This window comes from Photinus pyralis, unplaced genomic scaffold (genome assembly GCF_008802855.1).
Source record: "Photinus pyralis isolate 1611_PpyrPB1 unplaced genomic scaffold, Ppyr1.3 Ppyr1.4_LG4, whole genome shotgun sequence".
Lineage (NCBI taxonomy): Eukaryota > Metazoa > Arthropoda > Insecta > Coleoptera > Lampyridae > Photinus > Photinus pyralis.
The window spans coordinates 43,191,499-43,218,632 of record NW_022170511.1 but is presented as its reverse complement, the minus strand read 5'-3'; the positions used below and the strand labels follow the sequence as shown (position 1 = coordinate 43,218,632).

Genomic DNA, 27,134 nt, shown 5'->3' with positions numbered 1-27,134 from the left:
CAACTTGTTGCGATCAATTTGTGACAAATTAATCGAAATCACGATCGTATCCTTTCTTTCGAATACTTCGTAATAGCGTAATTGTCTATAATTACGCGTTTACATAAAAAGAGACGCTATCGTCGCAATTACAATCTCGATGTAAATATTATTTCGTGACATGTTTACTTTACGAATTTCTGAACGACTTTCCTCAATTAATCATTGATTAAATCGTTAGTACGAGAACGTCACATTAACATATTTTGGGGGGGCTAGTGAGGAATTTCAACATCAAATCAGACTACAACGTGGAATCATTTGAAGAATTTGGAACCAAAATGGCCTTAATCCATTTTGGACCTTTTTTGACGGAAATTGATCTCATTGATTCATGTATACAAGCAACATTTTTCTTTGCTGCTGAATGCACGAATTATATACTTGAAACTGTAAGTTCTAGGACGTACAGGCAAACGGGCAGACATAGCTGCAATAGCGTATAGGTACTAAAAATTAAAAAAACCAAATATGGGAATTTTTGACTCAAAAGTGTTTTAGTGCGTGTTTAAGTCTAGGCTACTCGAATCATAGGCCATTATACAGAGTGTCTTGTATATTTTAATCCAAGAAGATAACATATTACATTCTCTTTTGAAAAGTATAATAGTATAAAATTTAATATCGATTCAAAAAGAATCAAGGATGATTTTTAAAAAATCTTAAAAAATAAAAAATTTTATTGAAATTTTTAAAAAATATTTTTTTAATCTTTCTTTATTTTTATCACTTGAATCTTTTTTGAATATATCTATAATGTGTTATATTTTTAAAAGACTATAGATTAAAACATACAGGATGTTCTATTTAAAAAAATTCTCCTTAAGAAGAGTTATATTTCCAAAACGGTTTGCAACGACGGTTTTTATTAATTTGATTAAAGCTGATTTTAACTTTTTTTTTAGTGTGGGGAGTTTCAGCCTATTCTGCTCTAGTCATAGGCTAATATATAGCGTGTCCTGCATCTTTTAATCTAAAAAGATAGTATATTTACATTCACTTTTGAAAAATATCACTATAAAATATAAAAATTTGATTGAATTTTTTGTTTTTTTTTTAATCATTTGAACTTTTTTAAATTTTTTTTTCAATTTTTTATCACTTGAACCTTTTTTTAGTATCGCTTCTACTGTTACACTTTAAAAATTGAATTTAATATGCTATTTTTTTACATTAAAACATACAGGATGTTCTGTTTTAAAAATCTATATTTCCAAAAAGGTTTGCAACGACGGTTTTTATTAGTTTGTTTAAAGATTATTTAGCTTGTTTTTTTAGTTCGTGGAGTTTCCGCCTAGGCTGCTCTTGTAATAGACCAATATACAGAGTGTCCTATATATTTTAATTTAAAAAGATTTCATATTACATTCTCTTTTGAAAAATAAAACACTATAAAAATTCAATATTGATTCAACAAGAAGGAAGATAAAAAAATTTTATTGAATTTTTTTTGGGTCAGTTGAACATTTTTTTAAATCTTTCTTTAATCCTCATTTTTTATTTAATCACTTGAATCTTTTTTAATATCATCCCCGGTGCGTTATATTTTTCAAGAAAGAATTTAATATGCTATCTCTTTAGGTTAAAACATACAGGCTGTTCTATATGAAAACATTCTTCTTAACGAGAGCTGTACTGAAGGTTTTCATTAATTTGTTTAAAGTTTATTGTAGCTTAGTGTGGGTCATAGGCTAATATATAGCGTGTCCTGCATCTTTTAATCTAAAAAGATAGTATATTTACATTCACTTTTGAAAAATATCACTATAAAATATAAAAATTTGATTGAATTTTTTGTTTTTTTTTTAATCATTTGAACTTTTTTAAATTTTTTTTTCAATTTTTTATCACTTGAACCTTTTTTTAGTATCGCTTCTACTGTTACACTTTAAAAATTGAATTTAATATGCTATTTTTTTACATTAAAACATACAGGATGTTCTGTTTTAAAAATCTATATTTCCAAAAAGGTTTGCAACGACGGTTTTTATTAGTTTGTTTAAAGATTATTTAGCTTGTTTTTTTAGTTCGTGGAGTTTCCGCCTAGGCTGCTCTTGTAATAGACCAATATACAGAGTGTCCTATATATTTTAATTTAAAAAGATTTCATATTACATTCTCTTTTGAAAAATAAAACACTATAAAAATTCAATATTGATTCAACAAGAAGGAAGATAAAAAAATTTTATTGAATTTTTTTTGGGTCAGTTGAACATTTTTTTAAATCTTTCTTTAATCCTCATTTTTTATTTAATCACTTGAATCTTTTTTAATATCATCCCCGGTGCGTTATATTTTTCAAGAAAGAATTTAATATGCTATCTCTTTAGGTTAAAACATACAGGCTGTTCTATATGAAAACATTCTTCTTAACGAGAGCTGTACTGAAGGTTTTCATTAATTTGTTTAAAGTTTATTGTAGCTTAGTGTGGGTCATAGGCTAATATATAGCGTGTCCTGTATATTTTAATTTAAAAAGTGTATTTACATTCCCTTTTGAAAAATATGACACTATACAATTTTAAAAAAATCTAAAATTTTTTTAGATTTTTGAACCATTTGAATTTTTTTTTAAAATATTGGTGGTAGAAACGAATAAAAATTTGTTTCTATATGAAGCGAAAGTCCGATATTTTTACTCCCAAATTTTGGGACTTGGTAACATATAAGGTATCTAAGTTGAAAAAATTGGGTTATGCACCGAAACGAAAAATTTTTTTGAATGAAATATAGGTCTCAGCCTCACCGGGAACCTAATAAGGCGGTGTCATTTTGGGTCATGGTTTCTGGAAAAAAATAAAAATTTGGGACTTTTGAGCACGTTGTTCCCTAACATTTTGAACCGTTTATTCAAATAAGATGTTTGTTCTGGTTTCCTAACCCTATTTATTTGTTAAACCCTGAATAAATTTAGGGCCAAATAATTAGATAGAAAAGGACCAGTAGAGGGAAGGGGAGGGAGAATCTCGCCTGATCCTGTTCAGTCCGAACCCGTTTCCTTTTCGACAAAAGAACCGAGAAATATCTACAAGTTGATGCCTGCAAAGAATGAGTCTTTCGTAATTAATCGCCTTCGCTTTCACGCAGATTCCGTTGTTGACCCGTTCCGATCGAACGCATGGCGTTTGAAGAGGGACGTTTCATTTTATTTCGGAAAAGTTTCGGAGAAAACTTCCAGGATTCATTGTCGGTTTATGAAAGGAAGACTCCATCGCCGATTCAAGAGTGAAAAGTTGTAATTTTCGCTCGCGCAAAGAAAATGTGTTTGATTTTTCCCCCTCGCTAGCGTCGGGCGTTTTAATGGCTCCAAATTCGATTTGGACGAAATTGCACCTAAATTCGACGATTGAGGTGATCGTAGTAAAATATTCGAGGGTTTATATTTAAAGATGTCACGTAATTTCCAAGTTCAACCCCTATTACGTATTGGATCGTTGAAGCTTTATGTGAGACACTAAACGTAAAAAATTCAATTTGCTTTTTGCGCAGTTCTATACACCTCCGTCAACGACGTGGTCTAAAGGGCGGTTCTCAAAAGGTTTCTAATGGAATCGGCACGCTTCGTCAGATATCATCAAACGGTTTCGTTTCATCTTTTTTCTAAGGAGAACTTATACCTACCTACCAACAGCCTAAAAGTTCAGAAAAAAATGTACTTTCGCTCGCTTTAAGAGCTTAAGCTTTAAATTATAGGAAAAGTTTCCTAGCCGTGATTTGAATTCGAAAGTTTTTTATTATATGGAGAGGTTACAGATTAAATTCCTCGCGGAGCTTTGGAGAATTCTGAACATTAACTGCATGTGGTACAGGAAGAACACTTCTCCAGTCTCCAATGAGTGCCGCCGGTTTACCTAATTGAATTTGAGGACAAATATAATTTCATCCCCGTTTCTTCGGAATTGGCGGCACGTTCGAACAAGAGGACGAAATTATGTTTTCAATGTATTTTAATTTGTATCTCGAGCACGTCAGTACAAGATATTGAAAATTGGAACAACCGCAAGATGTATTTCCATAATTTCAATTACGGGATGTGATTTAGAGAGATTGGAGTAGCATATTTTTATCTCGCTTAGAAATTTGAATTATTCCATCGTAAGACAAATGAGAGTGATCATTTTCTGTGCAAGTATGCAGAATTTCATATATAATTACGGATCAAGGGTGGCTTTATTAGTTTCCGCCCCCGGTTCCGACATTCGTCCCGAAGAGGAATCAGGAGTTACGTTCCTCTGATGTTTGGGAGGTCTTCCTCGTCGCCTTATTCCAATTTCTGGAGTCTCTTTTTCAGCACCCACGAAGGAAGGCGTGTTAAATACCTCTGGGCTTTCAGGATGATCGGTTTTTATAGGGTTTTCACTAGTAATTAAATGCCCGAGATACTTGACACTTGTAGAAGCAAAACAACACAACTTACACGTTTAACTCGAAGCTTTAAAATTGTCTAAGCCTCTTAAATACTAAGTGCATGTCTTCGAGATGGTTCTCTAAGGTTTCCGACAAGATTATTGGGTCGTCTGGATAACCGAGGATTAGAACTTTAAATAGGCCGCGCCGAAAAAGTGCGTTGCGCAGACCAAAGGGCATTCGCAAGTACCGAAAAGTTCCGAACGGCGTCGTAAAAACGGTTTTGTCTCTGAGCCAGATTGTCAGTGCACGATTGTCATACGCCAGTTTCGTTTCGTATCGTGGAACATATCCATATAGGGTAGGGGGGATATGAGTCGCTGACATTCCTGCATCTGAATATTAGGTCGGAATGTAGCGCAATGGTGATGACGTCACATTGATTATATTTTCCAAAATTTGTTATGAACGCTCAATTAGCAATTATTACCCTTAAACTTGTCACAAACAGCCCCACGTAGGGCGCCAATCTCCATGACGGCGGCGTTGCAGTATAGATATAGCCTCCCATTTACTTTCAACAAGGACCATCTGTTCCAACACAGACAGAGATATAGTTTGCACCGTAACCTGTGCAATAGCATTTTAAGACGCGGTACTACCAAGAATTTAAAATGTGTCCAGTGTGATTATGCAACGAATGATAAATCTAATTATATACTACATGTATTAATGTACAAGATCACCAAGGATTTAAAGTGTGCCCAGTGCGATTTCGTCACCAAACATAAATCCAGTCTAAGGCACATTTAACATTTGTTAAGACAATTTTAAAATTTATCGAACGATTGAAGAGCAATAATTAATGATTTCAAACAATCATAACAAACTTCACAATCGGTTCTTTTCACCACATAAAACAAGTTTAAATTGTGCCCAACTCTGGTGCAGATAAAGCGCTTTTTTTAAAACCGAAATAGCTTAGTAAATGGTTGGTATCGATGTTTTCTTTCTTGTTAGATGTCTGATCCAGACAATTCATTTTGCGTTTGTGGGTACTTTCCTCCAACAAAGCGTTTTCGAAATATTCGCTCGTAAAAAATAGATATATTACTTCCAGACGTCCCATTCACCCTTTGTGAGTACCATCCTCCGAGAATCTGTTCTTGAGATATAAGGAATTATTTATATCCGATCACGAAAAGGAGGCTATGGTTGGTAGAAATTAATTCCTTTCGTTGAGACCTTTCATTAGAGTACCATGAAGGATAAAACCAGTTCCACCCCCACCCCAAAATTCCCTCTTTTAATAGTCAGAAAATAGAGCGGTAGTTGGTTCACAGTTCCTTTTGTTGAGACCTTTAATTGGAATACCGCATGAAAGATAAAATTAATTTCTACTCCCTCCCTCCTTCCCCAGGCCACCTTCTGATCTCGGAAAGGAGTCGCGGAGGAAAGTTATAGTTTCTACAAACCAATTCATTTCGGTGAGACCTTTCATTAGAATACCATGAAGGGTGCAATGTGTGTTCATGTTCACCTCTCTCCCCCTCCCGCCATTTTCAACAATTTTACTTACTACCACCTACAAGACATGCGTATGCAAGTTCTGAGACCAGGCGGTTGTCGCATGTAAAAGTTAATGTACGTTTTACATTCAAAAAATTAGCATCTGAGGAAATAACTCGGGGGGGGGCCCTCTTGAGACAGCGAAATTTGATGCCCGTCTGGCACACCTTGAAGGTATAGGCTACATATTGCAAAAAATTCCAGAACTCTAGGTCCACTCCTCTAAAAGTAGTTCAAAACCACAGAGTGGGTCCGGACGAATGGACAAACGGACGGACAAAACGCAAACAATACCACCTTTTTTTTAATTCTTAACAAATGCGCTAAAAATTCGTGATGTCATTAATTATTTTTATTCATTCAATAAATGTAAAAAAAGTAGCGTGTATTTTCAAAACTTCATAACCCGTAAACGATCGAATTTAGGTACAATATGCTTCTTAATAATTTTGCTTACAATTGCAGAGAAGAATTGAAATATAAAATAATGTACAGGGTGTTCAATTACAAAAAAATGCAATATTGGTTTGCTGCGCCTTTATAACCAACCCTGTATATTTAAAATTATTAGTGCTGGTAATTACATGGGCTCCCAATTTTGACACAAGGTTCCAGATGCGTAAGTAGTTAAAAACTAAAACTAATGCTTAACTGAAAAAACACTGAAGTTTTTAATTTAACTTCTCATGCCGTAAAAATTCAATATGGCGTCCATCAGAAAAATGTAAGCAGTAGCATGTAGCTTTACCTAAGATACAAACCACACGAAGCTAGGATAAGAACCCATTTTGCTTTATCCTACATAAGAACCACTCAAGCTTAAGTCGTCCATGTTCGAAAGCGTTTGAAAATTACTTTCATAATTGCATTCTAAAAATACTTTCCGATTTCTGTTAGTATTCGACCGTCTACAGACGCGTATTATTTGAAATTTGGAAACTGTCAATCATAATAGGAATTATTTTCCAGCAGTGAATAAGTGAATGAATATTCTTCTGGAACACTGGGTATATTTTCAAAGAAAGTTTTTTTAAAGAAACAAAACTGTAAAAAGTTTGCTAATCTACTTACTTTAAATTTGTGGCCAGTGGCGTACCTCTGCATCGTGAAGGTGTGTGGTTTTTTTAAATGGAAACAACTACTTTTCGTTATATATTCTTAAAGAGTGTACTTGTTTTGGATATAGCCGCATAAAAAATGTATTATTTTGCATAAACGAATTTAAGGGAAAATGGTTGTGTTAATCAATTGCATAGTTTACATTGAAAAAAAGCACTATTTTTTGTTAGTCGTGTTAAAGCAATTTATTGTATCAAAAATCATTAAAAATGTATAGGTAAGTTTTAAAAATTTGTACAGTGGCGTGCGTCTACAGGGCTAGGAGAATTTTTTTAATGAAAGCACTATTTTTCTTACTATTTTTTTAATGCGACAACATAAAAAAACATGTTCAAATTAGTAAAATTAATTAAGACAACAAGTTTCGCTAATTAGTTTATGTAATATGATAAGTTGTGCCGTTAAAAAATGTGCCCCCCCCCCTGACTATGTCGAAGTACACCACTGATCACAAATTTAAAGTACGTAGATTTGTAACAATTTTTTTTATAATTTTGGACACCACAAAAAGCTTCCTTTAAAAAAAATGTTTTGTAGCGAGTGTTCCAGATAAAATGTTCACCCTGTACATTTAACCCTCTTATCTACCTAATATCATCATTACCAGGGAAACTTTCAAAGTAAATGGGCATATACGACTTACAGTTTATATCAAATATGTAAAGAATCTCGGTTAGCTAATGGCACTGGCTTCGGTTTACTCATGACGTGGACTTTTCTACTGGATAATGGTCGATGGACTGACGTCATGCACTGCTTCGATGGACTACAGAAATGCTCCTCTCTACCCGAAATCCCACACAAAAATGACGAAACTTCAATGTGGCATCTCTCCTTTACTCTACCGCTCCATTTTACACGATTTATTTAGCTTATATCATGTGATGTGAAATCGAAGTATTCAATACTTACACAATTTTTATTATCAATTACCGTTTTAGGAATTCAACTTATTCGATCCCCCCCCCCCTCCCCCGTCAGAGAATGGCTAAATAAATTCTTTAAAAAACTTTCTTTTATACGAAAAAATTAAACTCGAAAATTTTTACAAGTTCTGAAGAAATTCTCTCTCTATCAGTTATCTGTTTTTATCGTTCGTTTCTACCTCTACTTCCAAAAATCAAAAAATTCAAAATACATTAAAGATCTCTTATGCCTTTCAAGTCATGTAGTGTCCTAAATTGAATAATCCATGCAATTAATTTTAAGTGCTATTCCATCGCATAAAGACAAAAAGCCATATCCGCTGTGAAAAGTTTAGGAAACTGTAAAAAATATATAATTAAATTTGTTCTACACGCGCTCTTGTTGTAATTTAATTTTTAATAAGGCTAATGCAACAATTTTGGGAAATTGATACAAAAACTTAAGTTTTTTTGTTTCTAATTTCGAAGCACGCACACGTGAAATTATAAAAGCAAATTTCTTAACACAAACTCGTGAAGGAAGTGAATTTTATAACGTTATGCATGCCGAAAGTAGTTTTACTTTCCACGATGTCGAAAACGAAAGTGATTTTGCTTCGCTTCTGTAATATCATGTTGTTATATGGAACATCTTTAATATGCATATTAAGTGCAAATTTAATTGGGTAACCGATTCGCGCGCTCTTAATTAACTCGACTTTTTTACGAGAGGAATTGATTTTGGGGTTATCCATTGTTTAACCTCGTATAACGATCGGCTTTGTACTTGTAGAGTTTTAATTTAAATGTCACAAAGTAACACGCGTTACGTGCTTTCTCGTGCGAAAAATTGAGGTCAAAAGTATTTTCGGTGTGAAATATAAATTGATTACGTGTATGTACAAATGGACGACGACGGTCGTTTTTCTATTGTTCACCTTCTGCGAATCTACAATGATAATTAAATCCTTCGAAGAAAACCGACGGAAGTGGCCAATTAGATCTGGCGCCGGAAAATGCCTACATGCCATTGTAGATGAGACACCCCGTATAACACGAATAGTTTCCGAACTTTTCGGCGAACCCTTTCCTTCGTCACAGAAGCTCAATGTCACTGAAAAATTCGTTTGTTGATTTCGGGAGAAATTACACGCTGATTTTCTAATGGCAGAAGATTAGTTATACTCTCTATAGGTAATTTGAATCTGTGTCAAATTGCTTGCGCGATGACTAAAAAAATCCATACCTACCGCAAGCAAATGCGAGATGACACTTTTAATCAATTTTACCAAATTGGAACACTATGGCTCATTTGGTTCTTAAAAAAAGATGAGTTTTTTACGAATATTTTGATACCACACACAAGAGTTATGAACTACTAAACGAAACCTATAGCACTGGAATGACATCTAGCGGCGAAAATAAAGAACTAAGGTGATAACAAATTTACTACAGAAATAACTTCTAATTAAGAAATCTTTACCTTTTCCAAAGTTTTATTCTTCGTTGTTGGCTTACATATACACGGTGTCCATTTTTCGAGTGCCACTCGCTTATCTTAAGAGATAGAAACTTGGTTAAATTAGGGCAAAGTTGCGAATTTTCGTGCTGAATAATAATCTAAAAAGAAATTTATAATATCTTCAATAGTTTTGAAAATATGGCAAAAAATCGAAAATTTCTGATTTTCATTTTTAACTTTTTCATGGTAAACTAATTGTACTAGACATTTCTAATTAACACATTTTTTAATGGAGATTTCGAATATGGCATCCCGTTTTTAATAACTTTCAAAATAACGGAGAAACACGTTTTATGGGCGCCGTTTCGGATTTGGACATTTTGAGATTAGGTCTTTTTTTCTCTTTACAACGATATATCACACATGGTGGTTCAGTATCACATTTTTTCTAAAAATACAATTTTCATTTTATGCGAAGAGTGCTATGCAAAAACCAAACGTTCTTTTGTTGTGAAGAAAATGTTGACTTATTTCAAGCAGTGTCATTTACGTTTGTGCTAGTTTTATCGCTAAAAGATTATTTATTCTTATGTATTTTGTTCTAATTTGAATTATAATTTTCTTGCAAAACGAAGGTTCAATTCTGTTCATATGAAAATCGAATTTTCTCAACACATCTAGTTCCCTGATGCCAACTCTGCAACCGGACATATGCATCAAACTGTCAAACTTTTGTTCACAATAAAAGAACGTTTTGTTTTTCCAAAGCACTCTTCCCAAAAAATTAAAAATTGTATTTTAGGAAAAATGTGATACTGAACCACCATGTGTGATATATCGTCGTAAAGAGAAAAAAAGACGTAATCTTAAAATCTCAAAATTAAAAATGGCGCCCATAAGAAAAACTAAAGTTGCCACGTGTTTCTCTGTCATCTTAAAAGTTATTTAAAACGAGATGTCACATTCGAAATCTCCATTGAAAAGTGTTCGAATAATGTGTTCATTAGAAATGTCTAGTACGACAGGTTTATTATGAAAAAATTCAAAACGAAAATCAGAAAGTTTCGTTTTTTGCGATATTTTCAGAACTATTGATGATATTTTAAATTTCTTTTCAGGTGGTTATTCAGCAGGGAAATTCGCAACTTTGTCCCCATTTAACCAACTTTCTATCTCTTAAGGTAAGCGAGATCGCCATAGTGGCACTCGAAAAATGGACACCGTGTATACAGGGTGTTTTTTTTTGGGAGCTTTAGTTAAACGTTTCTGGGAAAGTAAAATAGGTGAGTTTTTGAAAATTTGTACTTAGGAGTTACTCTGAAGACCGAATTGATGTAAAATATTTTTAAAATTGCCGCACTTCCGGAAACACCGGAAGTTGATAGTAGCTTCGTTATTTTAAATGCCAACCCCTATTTATTGCATTTTTGGATTCTACGGAAAATTTCAGTTCTTTTGATATCCACATGTCGCTCTGCTACCATGAACGATTTGGGGATAGACAACGCTGAGACCAAATCCGTTTTGATTGAAAGACAATCTCAGTTTAATGAAATGTATTAATCTGACAAATGCCATAAAAATTCTAAGGTTACTTGACATTGAACGCTAATTTCAAAGATGAAAAAGTGGTAACATCAGAGATATAGCGAAAATACGCACATTCGCAAATTTTAACTGCAATATTCATCCGAGTTGCCTTTGAAACAAAAGCACACTGTGACATAAAAAACTACTTCACTCTAGTACTACCTACTACAGATGTAAAATTTACATCTGTGGTACTACGACTACTCTCCGATTTAAATTTTGAATAATTCATGTGTTGCTCATAATTTAAAAAACATATTGAGTGTTAATTTTAATTATCGCTTGTTATGTGTTGTTTTGTTTCAAAGCTAACTTGGATGAATATTGCAATTTAAAAACTATGGGCATTTTCGTCATATCTCTGCTTAGGAATCAAATATCAAAATGCGATTTTCCCTGATTTCAACTTTTTCATCTATCCATATCATCTAATAATTACATATATCGTTTCATTTGAAATTTTCAAGAGAACCTGCAAAGTTTATGTTAATGTCAAACCGCGCCCTCTACCACTCAGCACAATAAATAGATCATCCCCTTACACCACCCTTTATATATGGGTTAGAGCAATAATTGCTGCATCAAAATGATGATTCATACAAGATGGCCGTGCATGTATTTTTTATGCAGGTTTGGTGGGTATATTTCAGGAAAAAATCTTTTTTATACCTAAAGTCACTAGATATAGAAAGTACCGCAATCATCCGCCATTTTTGGGTAAATTTGCTGCCAACTTAAAAGAATTGACAAATAAAATCTGATGTGCCTGAAAGAAGCTCTTCAAGATAAACAGAACTCTATACAAAAACTTATGAATTATTTGGTCTGCACAAAATTAATCTTACAAGTGTAATAATCAATATATTTGAAACAACATAATGTAATCATATCCAGTGAAGTGAATAGTAGTCTCAGTATATGTACATAATTATTGATGTATATATTTAAATTTTTTTAAATAAAAAAAAATCTGAATAGCTGTAATTTTTTATAACCTAACTTCATAGTACTGTCATGTTTTATAAAAATATATACAGATATCTCCAAACAGGTGGAACAATCCCTAACATTAAAGTTACTAGAATCTGGTAACTTCCGCCATTTTTGGGCAAAAATCATGCGTTCTGTCTCTAACACACGAGCCCAATGGATTGCGGTACTTTCTATATTTTATACCATGGATTGTACGCCCTCTAGCGGCAAACCTAGGAACTTGAAAATAATTATCTCTTCTGTAGAGGAAACCAAGACAAGCATTTTTTTTCAAAATGTTTCGTGTGGGAGTTACAAATGCCTCGAAATTTGCGTTTCCAATCCAAGGATTTCAGTAGGATTTTTTCACCTTCACCCGTTTAAGAATTTTAGAACAAAATCGGAAAGGATATACTTAAAAACCTAAGGTAGTTCTAACTGAATGAAACGGTTAAGGGTGCTTGTTTTATTTTTGTTTGCCTGTTTTGGAGCTTTCTCTCCCTCGCTCACTCCACATTTCTATTAAGAATTGCGTCGAGGAAGCAATATGTTTTTAGAATAGTAGTCGTTAAAGGAATGTAATTTCATGCGCGGAGAATTGACGATATCGATCCAAAGAATCGTGACTCTAAAAGACGAAGAAGTCGGCACTCTTTCGTAGTAAGAACCACTTCCTGATTTGCTAAATCGTCTCTATTTAAATGAGAAATGTTATTTTAAATGGATGCAATTCTCATTCATACGTTTCCTGTACATTTCGTCACAGAAACTCAATTTGAATATTCTTCAATTGCATCTGCATACAAATTAGTTTAAATTAGTCCCGAGCAGATCCTACATTTTCATTTTAATAACCGAGGATCTAAAAGTGTTCGCAGTCTGTTTAGAGATTCCTCCTCGTCAATTCCATTTTTGGAGAAAAATTAATGATTACAATTGCCGCCCCTCTGTCACTGACGGATTCACTTCTTCCGGTCGGCACGAAAGTTTCAAAAACATTTAGGGCATGTCGCTCATCGCTAATTTGTATTACAAAAAGATGCGTTTACGTAATTCCTTACGTAACAACGTATACTAAACTTGTGCATAGAGCGTCGAAAATTATAAATTTCTTCTCTGTATTTATGCATTAAAAAACAGCGGTTCGCGATGGTCTAGTTAACCTCCATTTGGAAAGGTAAAGTAACACTTTTATTTTTGTTGTGACACGAGGAGCGAGTACTTTAAAGTAAAAGTATCATCACGACAAAGACTTCGGCTTGCAAATTATTGATCACTTTCTAATTATTTGTGCAATATTGAAGATTACGCTTATAAATAAGATGTTAGTGGAAGAATGAGGTTAAGTTTTTCGCGCTTGGATTGTTTTATTTTCATTTTAAGACACAAGGCCTACTGAAACTTTGTTCTTAATGAGGTACCACAACAATGGAAGCTGCCACGTTCACTTTAAAAGGTTAAAACATTCTTCTCCTTGTGAACAGGAGAACCTCCCTGTCCAAGAGGGCATTGTGCGATGGTCCAGCATGGTATGTCATGATATTCTTTGGACTCTTTTCTTCTTTTGGGCCTCTATCTTTGAGTAAATCGGTAAAAATGCTTTGGGACGTGGATATCCATCCAATGAAGGAAGTCTGTTGTATGATTGACATTTTCGGAATCTTGTTTGCTCCAGACCAAGACTATACACTGTGTCCTAGATAAGGTGGGCCATTATTGGCATTGAATGGAAAGGGCAAGAGGTGACTAAATAGCGTTTGAAAATTCAAACAAAATTTTTTTTCAATATTTTGAAAAAATGTGATAAGAATCTATTGCAAAACCAATGACACTTCTCCACAGCACCTTTGATTCTCTGTAAGGTGGCGTTGTTAATTTTTTTTTCCGACTTTTCGTCTTTACAGAACCATCATCAACTAGATTTTTTAAAATACGGCCCCGATATTCCGATATCAAATTCTTAAAGCCCCGTTATTCTGCATTCAATGAGCTATAGTAGTTTACGGTTTAATTGCTGTCTAACTTTTTTTGGAGCATTGAGAAAATTCAAAACCACCGGGCGGGCGCGATTTAGTTTATCTAAAAAAATTCTAAAAACGGTCACATTTTGTGAAGGATCTTTCATTTGTTGGATTCGTCTCCGACCCGAATAGCACTATTAAAATATCGAAAATAACATGAAAAAATATCAAGAAAATTATTAGAAGTGTCAGATTAAAAAGTGATAGCTATAGGTTAGTCGCGATTTTGATTAACTGTAAATCACATAGTGTCTACCTAATATTAAATGAGCAATAAAAGCTTGCCGCTTAAAAATACGCAATATTTGAAAAGATTTAAAATGTACACATTGCGCTTTTGCAACAAATATTCAACATACTCTGAAATGACATTTCTTAAAACACAAGGATTTAAAATGTGCACAGTGTGATTATACAACGGAACTACTGTACCTGTACCCGGCGCGTAAGAAGATCACGGACCCCCCACTATTCATATCATATTCTATTAATGCGCAACGGAGCCAGTTGGCTTCTCCTGCAGTCTCTCAATGCGCATAGTCCGTTGTAGGCTTTATATGCCGTACCAGAAAGTTAAGTAGGCATGTGTTAACTCACAATACTTTCAAATATTTAAAATGTGCACCGTGCGATTTTGTAACACATCAACACCATGTCCTGCAACAGCATCTCTTAACTGACAAAACCTCAAAGGATTTAAAATGTGCACACTGTAATGGCAATGGTACGAGGTTCGTCGGGAGGCGATACAACGTTCATCGGGTCCGCTATTATCCAAAAATGAATGTTTGTTTGTCTGCCTGTCTCTTATGTCTGTTGGACGTAGGCTTGCGAAATTTTCATGTTTCTGAATTAGTAAAACCCTTTTCAAAATTCCCATGGGAACGGGAATAGCAAAAAACAGGATTTTATGTATTACAGTCGAAAAGAGAAATTGGGTTCCGTGGAAGGCATTTTAAGGTGTAGTCCGAAAGAACTTCCCGAAGTTCCCATCGGAACGAGATTTCCAAAATTCGGTACGAAATTCACCGGGGCTGCTAGTTTTCAAAAATAAGTACTCTTCAAGTACTTTCCAATTTTTCAATAAAATGTGGGGTTTCCATAAAACAACGTAAGTTTGATACGACACTGGAATATGGCACGACACTGGTGACCAGAAACATGGCACTGTTTTAAAAACCAAACTACTTTTTGAGTTTGGTTTTTTTTTATTGAAAAGTTTGACACTTTCAGAAGAAACGTTATAAATTCTCGATATGCATTTTCGGACTTTGTTTTCTATGAAACCTTTTTCATCTACGAGAAGGGTTGGCATCCACCTCCGGGTAAAAGCAACCACCGTTACAGGGTCAACTTTGAAGTAGAGTGAGTAGAATCTACTTGAAAATTTTTGAGCAAACCGGTGCTCTTTGGCAAAATATTACCGACTGCACAATTGTTTGCTCTAATGTAACCTAAATTTAATTACATGATTTAATTATTTACAATTAATTATTAATGTACACAAATTTATGGCATGTACATCACATATGAGCGCGAACTTTACTAATAATCATTTCAGCGTCGATGTTGGAACTTCCATTAAAAAACCCTTCAATTTGCTTATATAGCAAATGGAAAGTTTCTAGAAAAAAATACGGAACGTTCTCGAACAGTCTAGAGGCGTATTATCCGCTTTCTATCGCAAGTAATTAATCCTTTTCGACCAGATGGCCCCATAGTCACACTAAACTCTACTAACTTTAGAAAAGGCGTAAAGGTTCTCTGAAAAATAGCTAAAACAATTAGGAAATTACTTTTTATGATCGTTGTCGGAGGACCAAGGAAATACACTGCGGAAGCGCTACGAGCTCAACAAGTGCAGCATTCTAGAGGGGACTTTCGAGGAGTCCGAGATGCTACAGGGCGGTTCAAATTCAAATTGATCTCCGTAACGGTGAGAGATACAGTGTAGGTTAAATGTCGGCTAAATGTAGAAGCTACAGGCTACCACTTTCTTATTTCTTATGGGCGCCATATTGGTTTTTACGAAATGGTGAGCTAAGAATTTGAACCACCCTGTACAAAAAATATCTCTGGAAGGAGTCAATCTCTGGAATGAAGTTTGTAAAAAGGGCACAAACAATCCTGGAAAACGTTAGAATGGTGTGGAAGGGCGTTAGAGACGCGTCTATACTTTTAAGCGCATTTTTTAAGAATTAAAAAAATGTGCTATTGTTTGCGTCTTGTCCGTTCGTCCGTCCGGACCCACTTCCACCTTTTTGAACTACTTCTAGAGGAATGGTCCTAGTGTCTTGGAACTTTTTTGCAGTAGGTAGCCTATACTTTGAAGGTGTGCCAGACGGCCATCAAATTTCGCTGTCTAAAAGCCCCCCCCCCCACGAATTATTTTGAAAGTAAAACGTGCATAACTTTTACATACGACAACCAATTGGTCTCAGATTTTGCATACGCATGCCTTTAGTGGTGCCAATTAAACTTTAGAAAATGGGGGTGAGGGAGGTAAAAACATGTTCTACCCTTCATGGTATTCTAATGAAAGGTCTCATCGAAATAAATTGGGTTGCACAAACTTTCCCGTGCGACTCTTTTTTGAGATCAGTGAGCGACGGGGCCTGAGGGAGGGGGGTTAAAAATTAATTATATCACTCATTGTATTCTAATCAAAGGTCTCAACGAAAGGAACCGTTTTCTACCAACTACTGCCCTTCTTTCTGTCCTCTTATCAAAGTACGGAGTGGAGGGCGACGGGGGGAGGGGGGTGGAACTAGTTTTATCCTTCATGGTACTCTAATGAAAGGTTAAGTATTTCGTGAATGCTTTAGCCCTTACGTTTACGTTGGTCTAGTCCTGGAAAAGGCATAGAAGGATCTCCAAAGTTCTAGAAAGGTCATAAGTGACGCGTGGGTAGAGCTTTTGAATAAATATACATATTTCAGATACATATTGTAAAGTAATTTATTTATTTACAATTAACTAATAATAAATAACAGTCTTGAAATGGATTAATTTACAAGGTAACACGGGCGGGAGCGTAATACTTCATTTGGGATCGCATATCATATATCAAACGCCCATCTTTTCGAAAGTTCTCGAATCATCCCGAATTTTCTAGAATGTTCTCGAGCAAACACGCCATATTTCCCGGAACGAATGTGTCCCATCCGCTCTAGTTTCTTATTACCGGTGACCAATCTTTATGGTGCCTCGATGTCTATGGGGATTTCTGGAATATTTGCTACAATATTTAAAGAAACTAGAAAAATTGTATTTTTTTATTCTGAATTTTAAATACGATATAGAAGTGCTTAGTTCTAGTCTCAGAGATCTTAAGAAGTTTTGAAAAGGATTTTTACCAATTTCTTTAAATTTTCTAATATTTTTTTGGATTGAAATTTATAAGTGGGAGTAGAAATTCGCTGGAAGGAAGGGATTTAGTAGAGAGTAGACTATGGAAAGCACTTTAGACTATAAATTTCTATAGTAAAGTCAAGTGTAAAGTACTGAAATCAAGACTCGAGGCTTTCCAAAATCTTTGTGGGTGCTTAGCAGAGTGTCGTAGCTATTAGCATTTTAGATCTCTCATAAAGAGGTTTATTTTCAAGAACTGCTGCGAAAGATTATTTTCTGAGCTATCAAGTAGTTTTATTAACTTAAACTTCCTCTAGGTATGCCCTCTCCAGACCCGTCTAAGATTTCCTATCTCGGAACAGATCTAAAAAATCCTCAAAAGGAACTATAGAGCACCAAATGGGCCTGGAGAGTTTTCTAAACCGGCTTCAGATTCAGCGAAAAACGTATATACAGGGTTTAGCGTCTAAGTCCTCTCGGATCATAAATTTCTAATTTCTTTACCTTAAAATATATCGAAAAAAATGTAAGATACCGTCGCCATGTTTTTAGCGCATTTCCACAAAAATATAAAAAAAATGCGCTATTGTGGCCACTTTGTCCGTCCGTCCGTCCATCCGTCCGTCCGCTAACTTTGCGACGCTACTAGTTTTTTATCTTAAGAGCTATTGTTCTACTTTTTTCGCTATTTGGTTCGTTAAGGTGTCGAGTCTTGTACCAAGGAAGGAATTTTTTCTGTACCGCTTACAAAAAAAGTTATTGTAAAAAAAACAAAAAACCGTTTTTCACATGTTCCACAATTTTACACTTTTGCCGTTTATTAACGATCCTAGAGATCGTTTATAATTTTGCATTGTTATCTGTCGCCTGTCGGTTGGTCTCTCCGTCTGTTCCTTTGTCTGTCTGTCCATCTATCTGTCCGTGTGAACGATAACTTTGTTTAGACATGTTCGATCGCTTTTACATCTCCGTTAGTTATGAACTGAATTGCATGAAATTCAATATGGGCATAGATTTAGCCATATAATACGCAATGCCAAAAGTTGAATCGAATCGATTCAAAATTCAGTGCCCTTTTCGCATCTCGACCATTTATAAACCGAATTGCAAACTTTTTTACTTATAAAAGTATTTGAATGAAATTTGATACATGGGCACTTGGAATAAAGGAAAATCAAACGCCAATTTCAAAATTTGGTTTTGCGCATGCGCAGTGCCAACTTTTTTATTTATGGAAGAATTTTAACGAAATTTGATACATAGGCACTTGGGATAAAGGAAAATCAAACGCCAATTTCAAAATTTGGTTTTGCGCATGCGCAGTGCCAATTTTTTTATTTATGGAAGAATTTAAACGAAATTTGATACATAGGCACTTGGAATAAAGGAAAATCAAACGCCAATTTCAAAATTTGGTTTTGCGCATGCGCAGTGCCAACTTTTTTTATTTATGGAAGAATTTAAACGAAATTTGATACATAAGCACTTCGAATAAAGGAAAATCAAACGCCAATTTCAAAAATTGGGTTTTGGGCATGCGCAGTGCCAACTTTTTTATTTATGGAAGAATTTAAACGAAATTTGATACATAAGCACTTCGAATAAAGGAAAATCAAACGCCAATTTCAAAATTTGGTTTTGCGCATGCGCAGTGCCAACTTTTTATTTATGGAAGAATTTAAATGAAATGTGATACATAGGCACTTGGAATAAAGGAAAATCTAGCGCCAGTTTCAAAATTTGGCTTTGCGCATGCGCAGTGCCAACTTGTTTATCTATGGAACTATTTAAGTGAAATTTGATACTTAGGCGCTTGGAACAAAGGAAAATCTAACATTAGTTTTAAAATTTAGGTTTGCGCATGCGCAGTTCCAACTTTCTCATTTAGAAAAGCATTGAATGAAATTCTTCTCATAAACTGAAATTGAAGTAGCACGTCAACAATGGATTGCCCATGTGCAACGCTATCTTTCATATTTGTGGCCGGATTTTTACGATTTTAAAAGAAGTTGCATCTTACAAATGGGAAATGAATGCAAGTGGAAATGCGCTTTATGTAAATCGTTTACGATTACTTTTTAACTTGTTTAAATATGTCCGGTCATCAGTGGCGTGCTGTATTCCAGTGGCGTATCAAACTTCGTGTTTTTTTAATGGAACGTTTCATATCTTATTGATAATTTGGGTAATACTTAAAGAATAGGTACTCATTTTTTATGCAACAATACTTAACTTTAACGATTTCACTGTTATAACCATTTTTCTTCAAAATTTGGCTGTTTTTCCAATTTTTTTTCTTTCTGAATAATAAGAGTCGTAACATGCTTGAATACTATCACGGGAGATGTGCAAAAATTTTAGATTCGACTTCATACCCATATACAAAACATAAGCATTTCCAATGCTAAAATTGTCTTTTTTCGATAAAGAACCTAAAAAAAGTTATGTGAAAGTGGCAAGGTAGCGTGTACCTTAATTTAAAACCGCCGGTGCGATTTAGTTTCTCTGAAAAAAATTCGAAAAACGGTGAAACTTTCAAGAAAAATGGTTATAACAGTAAGATTGATACGCCACTGGAATACAATATGCCCCTGGTAGGCAGAAATATGGTAATTGTTAACTAAAAATACCGCGTTTGAAATTTTTGAAAAATGTTTGTAAATAACTGAAATATCACCGAAATACTGTCATCTTTAATTTTCATTTTCCCTAGTTTAAACAATCGGAATAAATGAACGGTTCCCGTTAGCACTTTCTATGGGCTCTTCTTTCGGAGAATCTGACTTCTTATGGACGCCATATTGGATTTTTAAGGAATGAGATAGAGAAAAATGAAAAATAATTATCTATACTTTTACATTCCATTCATTTTTTAACAAAACATGCACGGGTAGCTAGATCTTGCTGAATTAACATAGCTCTTTTTTTTCTCTATCTCATTCCGTAAAAATCCAATATGGCGTCCATAAGAAATAAGAAAATAGTAGTCTGTAGCTTCTGCACCTAGCATGGAAATTCAGATATCTAAGTGATATCTGTCATTTTCAAAGATTTTTCAAAAATTTCAAATGCAACGTCTAACTTCGTTCAGTCATGGAAACAGTACTAGATAGGGCTTAACAATCACTGCAAATTGGTCGTTTTCCCAATCGGATTTTGTGCCACTTTTCATCTGCATAATACAAGGAAAGTTTCCTAAAGGGGTTTGTCAAATGGAAATTCCAACAAGCGACTATTGGAGAAGAAAATGCTTGATACGCCACTGTCAATATTAAGAATACGGTTCGTGACCTACCTCGATTCGAATTCTTTTTCGTTAAAAAAACGTATTAAAATTAGTGTGTGTGTGTAGCCCGCGGCGTCCGATTTTTATGCAAGACATACCAAGGTAGATGTACTTTCACTCCTCGCAAGTTGAACTCGCGAGGTATTCGCTCGTTACGTAATCGAAACAATGAATAAAACCAACCGAAGTCGAAGTCTGGCGTGGGTCTTCGTTCGCTTACCACTTCTCTTTCGCGCGCGGGTTCTACACCTCCATTTGACTCAAATTGCGCTCAAGTCAGTTCTTGGCTTACGTTCTTATCAGTTGCTCGTTTTCTTTGTTTTTTGTTTAGTTGGTGTCGTTTTTCTAAGTGTCATTTTATAAAATTGATCAAACTTCTTGTGAGAGATGTGATTAAAGCAGCTGTGAGCACGTGTTGGACGCGATCGATTCCGTTTGAATTTGAAGGTAATTGAGAGTGCCAGTTTTGTGCTTATTATGATAACGCCATTTTGAGATCGATACGGCCATATGTTGCTTTTCGCAATGTGATTAATATTAACTGACGTTTTTCGTTGCAAAACAACATCTGGAGGAGGCCTCGGATGTCACCCGCATAGGATCGGCTTACATCAAGCCGGGGGGGTCCGAAATCGTGCAGTACGTATGAAACGAAATATTACGCTTGGGGCTTCTTTGTCAAAAATTGATTTCGTCGTCACGCACAAAGGAGCGAAAAAAAAGGGAAAAACGGTAACGCGCTTTGTTTTAAAAGAGTGGGTAACGCGAAACTGGTATAATGAAGGTTGGGATCGTTTACATTGAAACACGAGCACATGAAGGTAACAAACAACGGGGTCTTATCGAGTCGAAAATATGCGGTGCCGTGCCGTACTTTCATTGTGCCGTCGCGTCGCCGTGTGCGTGCGTTGATAATCTAAATTTACGTAACGTCTTAGGTAAAAGGATCCGTAACGTAACTCGACGTAACCGCGATTCTTCTGTATGCATTAAATGCGGGAGTTACTTTCCAAAGTGAAAGTAGCGAGCAAGTTACTCAAAAACCGCACACTTCGCTGTTACGTCCACCTTCTGCCTGTAGGTTATACGTTGCTGGGGCCGGAAATCAAAAGTTGCACTTCCTGTACCGCCAACGTGAACAAAGGGGTCGTCGTTACGCTTCAATGTTTACCCCAACGCACACACACGCGCGCGCGTTTTGTTACCATCGAAAATTACATTTTTAAAACATCCCACTATATTCATATAGTCCCAGTTCGATGAACTTGACCTTCAACTTAACCGCCGTCTCTCCTTTGTTTATCAAATCCCAAAATTCTTCTAAACAGTTACTCCTCGTTAACTTCCCACCTGGCGTCCCACCGGAAATTGGAGACCGGGTCGTTATCCACAGGGTGGCGAAACGGTTAGATGGTATCCGCGAGCGTATTTAAAAAAAAATGCCGAGCGACAACAAAAGAGTTCAAATCCGTTAACGGGATTTTTCCGTTCGCTTAAAGATTCCCCGACTTCGAGACGGGGTGTCGAAATAGAAGTGAAAGAATAACAGAAGACATTTTGGTCGTTGCTACTTATTCTGTGATTGATCGCTTTTATGTTTGCGGAAATTCACTTTGAACTACCAGCAAATGGTCTCCTTAGTGCACTACCCTCTTCCAGTGTACTAATTAATAAGTATTTTCCAATGGCGACCATTTTTGAATCTTTGATACCGTGCCAGCACCTTGGTTTCGTCATAAAATGCCGTTTCCAACAATCCAGTGGCAGGGTGCCGAATATCTACACCATGTTTAAAGGTACAAATCGGATAATCTGCTGTTTTGAACATTAAGTATAGGAGAGCAGGTAAAAATTATCGAATCTAACCTCATTTGAAAAATATATCTTTTTTGAACATCATCCCTGGTAGAGAATTTAAATCTTTTTGGATTAAAATATATAGGATGTTCAATAAAAAAAATGAGGTTATGTTCGATTTTTTTATCTGACCCCGTATAAGTACTTACTTTGAAATTGACAATTGATTTTCCCCCGTCTTAAGCGATCGAATTTTACCCAAAAAAGAGGAAATGACGCCTATATTACTTTTTTGATATCAATAACAATTATCGAGATACCCTAGAAACAAGTGTCGAGAATCAGAATGGAACCCCATGCACATGAAATGTATGTAGAGTTTTACGTAGAATCTAAAAGTCAAATAATGTATAGGGTGTTCCATTTAAAATAGGCAGGTTCTAAATGGGTGCCATTTTAGATTTTTCACTTGATTAAAGAAAGTTTTTAATTATCTTTTCAACGATATGTATAACATGATTTAATAAATCAATAATAATCAAGTAGGCGAAATTAATTTTTTTATCAATTTAGTAATTTTTTTAATTTATAAATTAATTCATTTATTTATGCCTGATACAGAGTTGTAAATACACAAATTACATTTCGAATAGCATTATAAAAAGAAAACTTCCAAAAACAGCATATGTGGTGCGCAACATGTCGCCATTTTGAATTGTAGGTGCTTTTTCTCGCGATTTTTCCATATCTCGAAAACTAGCAAGTTTTTCATAACTTCCTGAATTTACAAAATGAAACATGACAGTTTTTTTCTGACAATAACCGTTTGGGATGTAGATGGGTAAATGGATGTACTTATGTACTAGTTTCTGGAAAACGTGGAAATGATATTGGCGAATTGGTGGGAACCTTGTATAAGATCTTTAAAGATATCAGAGTTTTAAAGAGCATTTAATAAACTCTTTACGAGCCTTAAGTGCATTTAATGATCTTTAAAGAGTCACTAACAGTTTCCGAGAGCAAAATCCTCCTACAGTCTATAAAAACTCTTTCAAGACCTTTAAGAAACCCCCCGATTTTTGAAAAGTTTCCAATGATTTTTAAGAGACTTCAAGAGGCTTTTTGAGTGTTCGAAAAATGATCAACAAAAGCATCTAAAAGTTCCCCTTTCCTCCTCCCTTTAAGAACAGAGCTTTTAGAGAAGAATCTTGAAGAGCTTTCAGGACTTTTAAAAATATTTAAGGATTGTGTTCTTAAAGGTCTTTAAAAAGTCTTCAAAAATCTCCAGCATACTTTAGAGCTTTTGAAGGACGCCTTGCTTAGACTAAAACTCTTGAGGGTTTTTATGAATCTCCAGGAGTCTCCAAGAGCATTCTAAATACTTCTCAAATCCCATTATGCAATCCGGTTCTGAAATTCAATTTTAGAAAACATCTTCCTAGCAATTAAAAAATGGGCCCCCCCCCCCCACGTACACAAAGATTTTATGGTGTATGAAAGAGAGCATTTAATCGTTCCTTTTCTTGCCCAGACTCCTCGGTTTCACATTCTTTCCGTAAAAAATATAGTGCACATGTCACATAAATCATCTTTTGGAAAGGGATTATAGATCATAGAAAAATTATGGGGGGGGTGCATACCCCCCAGTACACAAAGATACAGGGGAGAAAACATTGAATCGTTCCTTTTCCTCTGAGACCGTGCAAGCACCTTGGTTTCGTCATAAAATACCGTTTCCGACAAAGATGTTTTCCAGTGGCAGGGTGCCGATTATTTTCGCTACATTTTAAAAAATAGTATATTAAATTCTCTTTTCAAAAACACTAAAAATATTCAATATTGATTCAAATTAATTTGTGTTGAAAAATATATCTTTTTTGAATCACTTGAAACTTTTTTGAACATCATCCCTGGTAGAGAATTTAAATCCTATCTTTTTGGATTAAAATATATAGGATGTTCCGAGGGATGTTCAATAAAAAAAAATGAGATTAGGTTGGATTTTTTTATCTGACCCCGTATAAGTACTTATCTGAAATTGACAATTGATTTTCCTCCGTTTCTCTTAAGCGATCGTATATTTTCAAATTTTTATTTTACCCAAAAAGAGAAAATGACGCCAATATTACTTTTTTGATATCAATAACAATTATCGAGATACCCTAGAAAAGTGTCGAGAATCAGAATGGAGCCCCATTCACATGAAATGTATGTAGAGTTTTACGTAGAATCTAAAAGTCAAATAATGTATAGGGTGTTCCATTTTTTATCAATTTAGTAATTTTTTTAATTTATAAATTAATTCATTTATTTATGCCTGATACAGAGTTGTAAATACACAAATTACATTTCGAATAGCATTATAAAAAGAAAACTTCCAAAAACAGCATATGTGGTGCGCAACATGTCGCCATTTTGAATTGTAGGTGCTTTTTCTCGCGATTTTTCTTCCATATCTCGAAAACTATCAAGTTTTTCATAACTTCCTGAATTTACAAAATGAAACATAAAAGTTTTTTTCTGGCAGTAACCGTTTGGGATGTAAATGGATGTACTAGTTCCTGGAAAACGTGGAAATGTCGGGGAATTTTATATTGGCGAATTGGTGGGAACCTTGTATAAGATCTTTAAAGAGCATTTAATAAACTCTTTACGAGCCTTAAGTGCATTTAATGATCTTTAAAGAGTCACTAACAGTTTCCGAGAGCTCCCAAAATCCTCCTACAGTCTATAAAAACTCTTTCAAAACCTTTAAAAAACCTCCCGATTGCTGAAAAATTTTCAATGGTTTTTAAGAGACTTCAAGAGGCTTTTTGAGCGTTCGAAAAATGATCAACAAAAGCATCTAAAAGTTCCCCTTTCCTCCTCCCTTTAAGAACAGAGCTTTTAGAGAAGAATCTTGAAGAGCTTTCAGGACTTTTAAAAATATTTAAGGATTGTGTTCTTAAAGATCTTTAAAAAGTCTTCAAAAATCTCCAGCATACTTTAGAGCTTTTGAAGGACGCCTTGCTTAGACTAAAACCTCGACTAAAACTCTTGAGGAGTTTTTATGAATCTCAAAGAGTTTCCAAGAGCATTCTAAATACTTCTCAAATCCCATTATGCAATCCGGTTCTAAAATTCAATTTTAGAAAACATCTTCCTAGCAATTAAAAAAACCTCGCTAGCGGTATGCCCCCCCCCCCCCACGTACACAAATATTTTATAATGCATGAAAGAGAGCATTGAATCGTTCCTTTTCTTGCCCAGACTCCTCGGTTTCACATTCTTTCGGTAAAAAATATAGTGCACATGTCACATAAATCATCTTTTTTGGAAAGGGATTATAGATCATAGAAAACTTAACTTTGGGGGGTCCATACCCCCGAGTACACAAAGATGCAGGGGAGAAAACATTGAATCGTTCCTTTTCCTCTGACACCGTGCAAGCACCTTGCTTTCGTCATAAAATACCGTTTCCAACAAAAATGTTTTCCAGTTGCAGGGTGCATTTTCGCTACATTCTAAAAATAGCATATTTCACTTTTCAAAAACACTAAAAATATTCAAAAACTTCAATTTTGATTCAAAGAGATTTAAAAAATAAATTTGTGTTTATTTTTTTGGAATCACTTGTACCATACATGTTTTTTTAAGCTTTTTTGAACATCATCCCTGGTACAGAATTTAAATCCAATCTTTTTGGATAAAAATATATAGGATGTTCTATTAAAAAAATGAGGTTAGGTTCGATTTTTTTATCTGACTCCGTATACTTATTGTGAAATTGGCAATTTTTTGATTTTCCTCCGTTACTCTTGAGCGAGCCAATATTTTCCAATTTTGATTTTACCAATTTAAGTTTGACCCAAAAAGAGCACCTGACGCCTACGCCTATATTACTTTTTTGATAGCACTAACAATTACCCAGATACCCTAGAAGAGTGTCGAGAATGGGACACCAAGCACATGAAATGTATAAAGAGTTTTACGTAGAATCTACAAGTGAAATAATTGGGAAATAATGTATAGGATGTTCCATTTAAAGTAAGCAGGTTAGTATCAACTTTCGGTATAACGATTAGGGTAAATGAGACAAGTTGCTCTCCATAATATTGTAGAAGTTATGAAAATTCTCATTTCGATTGGACAAAGTCAAAATGAAATTCATGATGGCGGTTGCTGACATGAATATTAAATTTCTTTTGCTAAATGGATGCCATTTTGGATTTTTCACTTGATTAAAGGAAGTTTTTTCAACGATATGTATAACATAATAATCAAGTAGGCGAATTTTTTTTTAACAATTGATAATTTTTTTAATTTATAAATTAATTTATTTATGCATTGACATGTTCCTGATTCCCCAATAATAAAATTATAAAAAATGAAAAGTTCTCCATGATCTTCTAACCTAAAGATAGAGCAGTGCTCAGAATGCTGGCGCTATTTTCGTGTCATTGAAATTCTCGGGTAATTTTTGGTCTCCGATCCCCGGATCCTTCTTGTAACTGTTTGCGGGGAAAACTTGGCCTATTGGACCAAGAAATTGTACGGTCGGACCCGAGTTCGGATCATTCCAGAGGAAGTTAAGTATTGGACTTTATATTTTCATATTTGCTATGTTTTTTTTCTGAATGCTTCTTCTTGCTGTTTTTATGAAGACCTTAGTCTCTCTTTTAGAGTTTACGAGTGCA

General features: G+C 34.8%; 1 protein-coding gene across 5 annotated transcripts in view; it reads left to right on the top strand.

Moving 5' to 3' along the window:
* Positions 1-27,134, top strand: part of LOC116168503 (brain tumor protein) — a 115,969-nt gene that overhangs the window by 71,831 nt on the left and 17,004 nt on the right. The window contains exon 1 of one of the 5 annotated variants that reach the window (XM_031484387.1): positions 20,870-21,108. The exons of 3 other annotated variants lie outside the window; for them this stretch is intronic. The gene's annotated coding sequence lies outside the window, so the exon portion shown is untranslated. Of the gene's footprint in view, positions 1-20,869; positions 21,109-21,165; positions 21,301-27,134 lie in introns of those variants that run through there. One more of the 5 variants, XM_031484389.1, reaches the window with a different exon arrangement.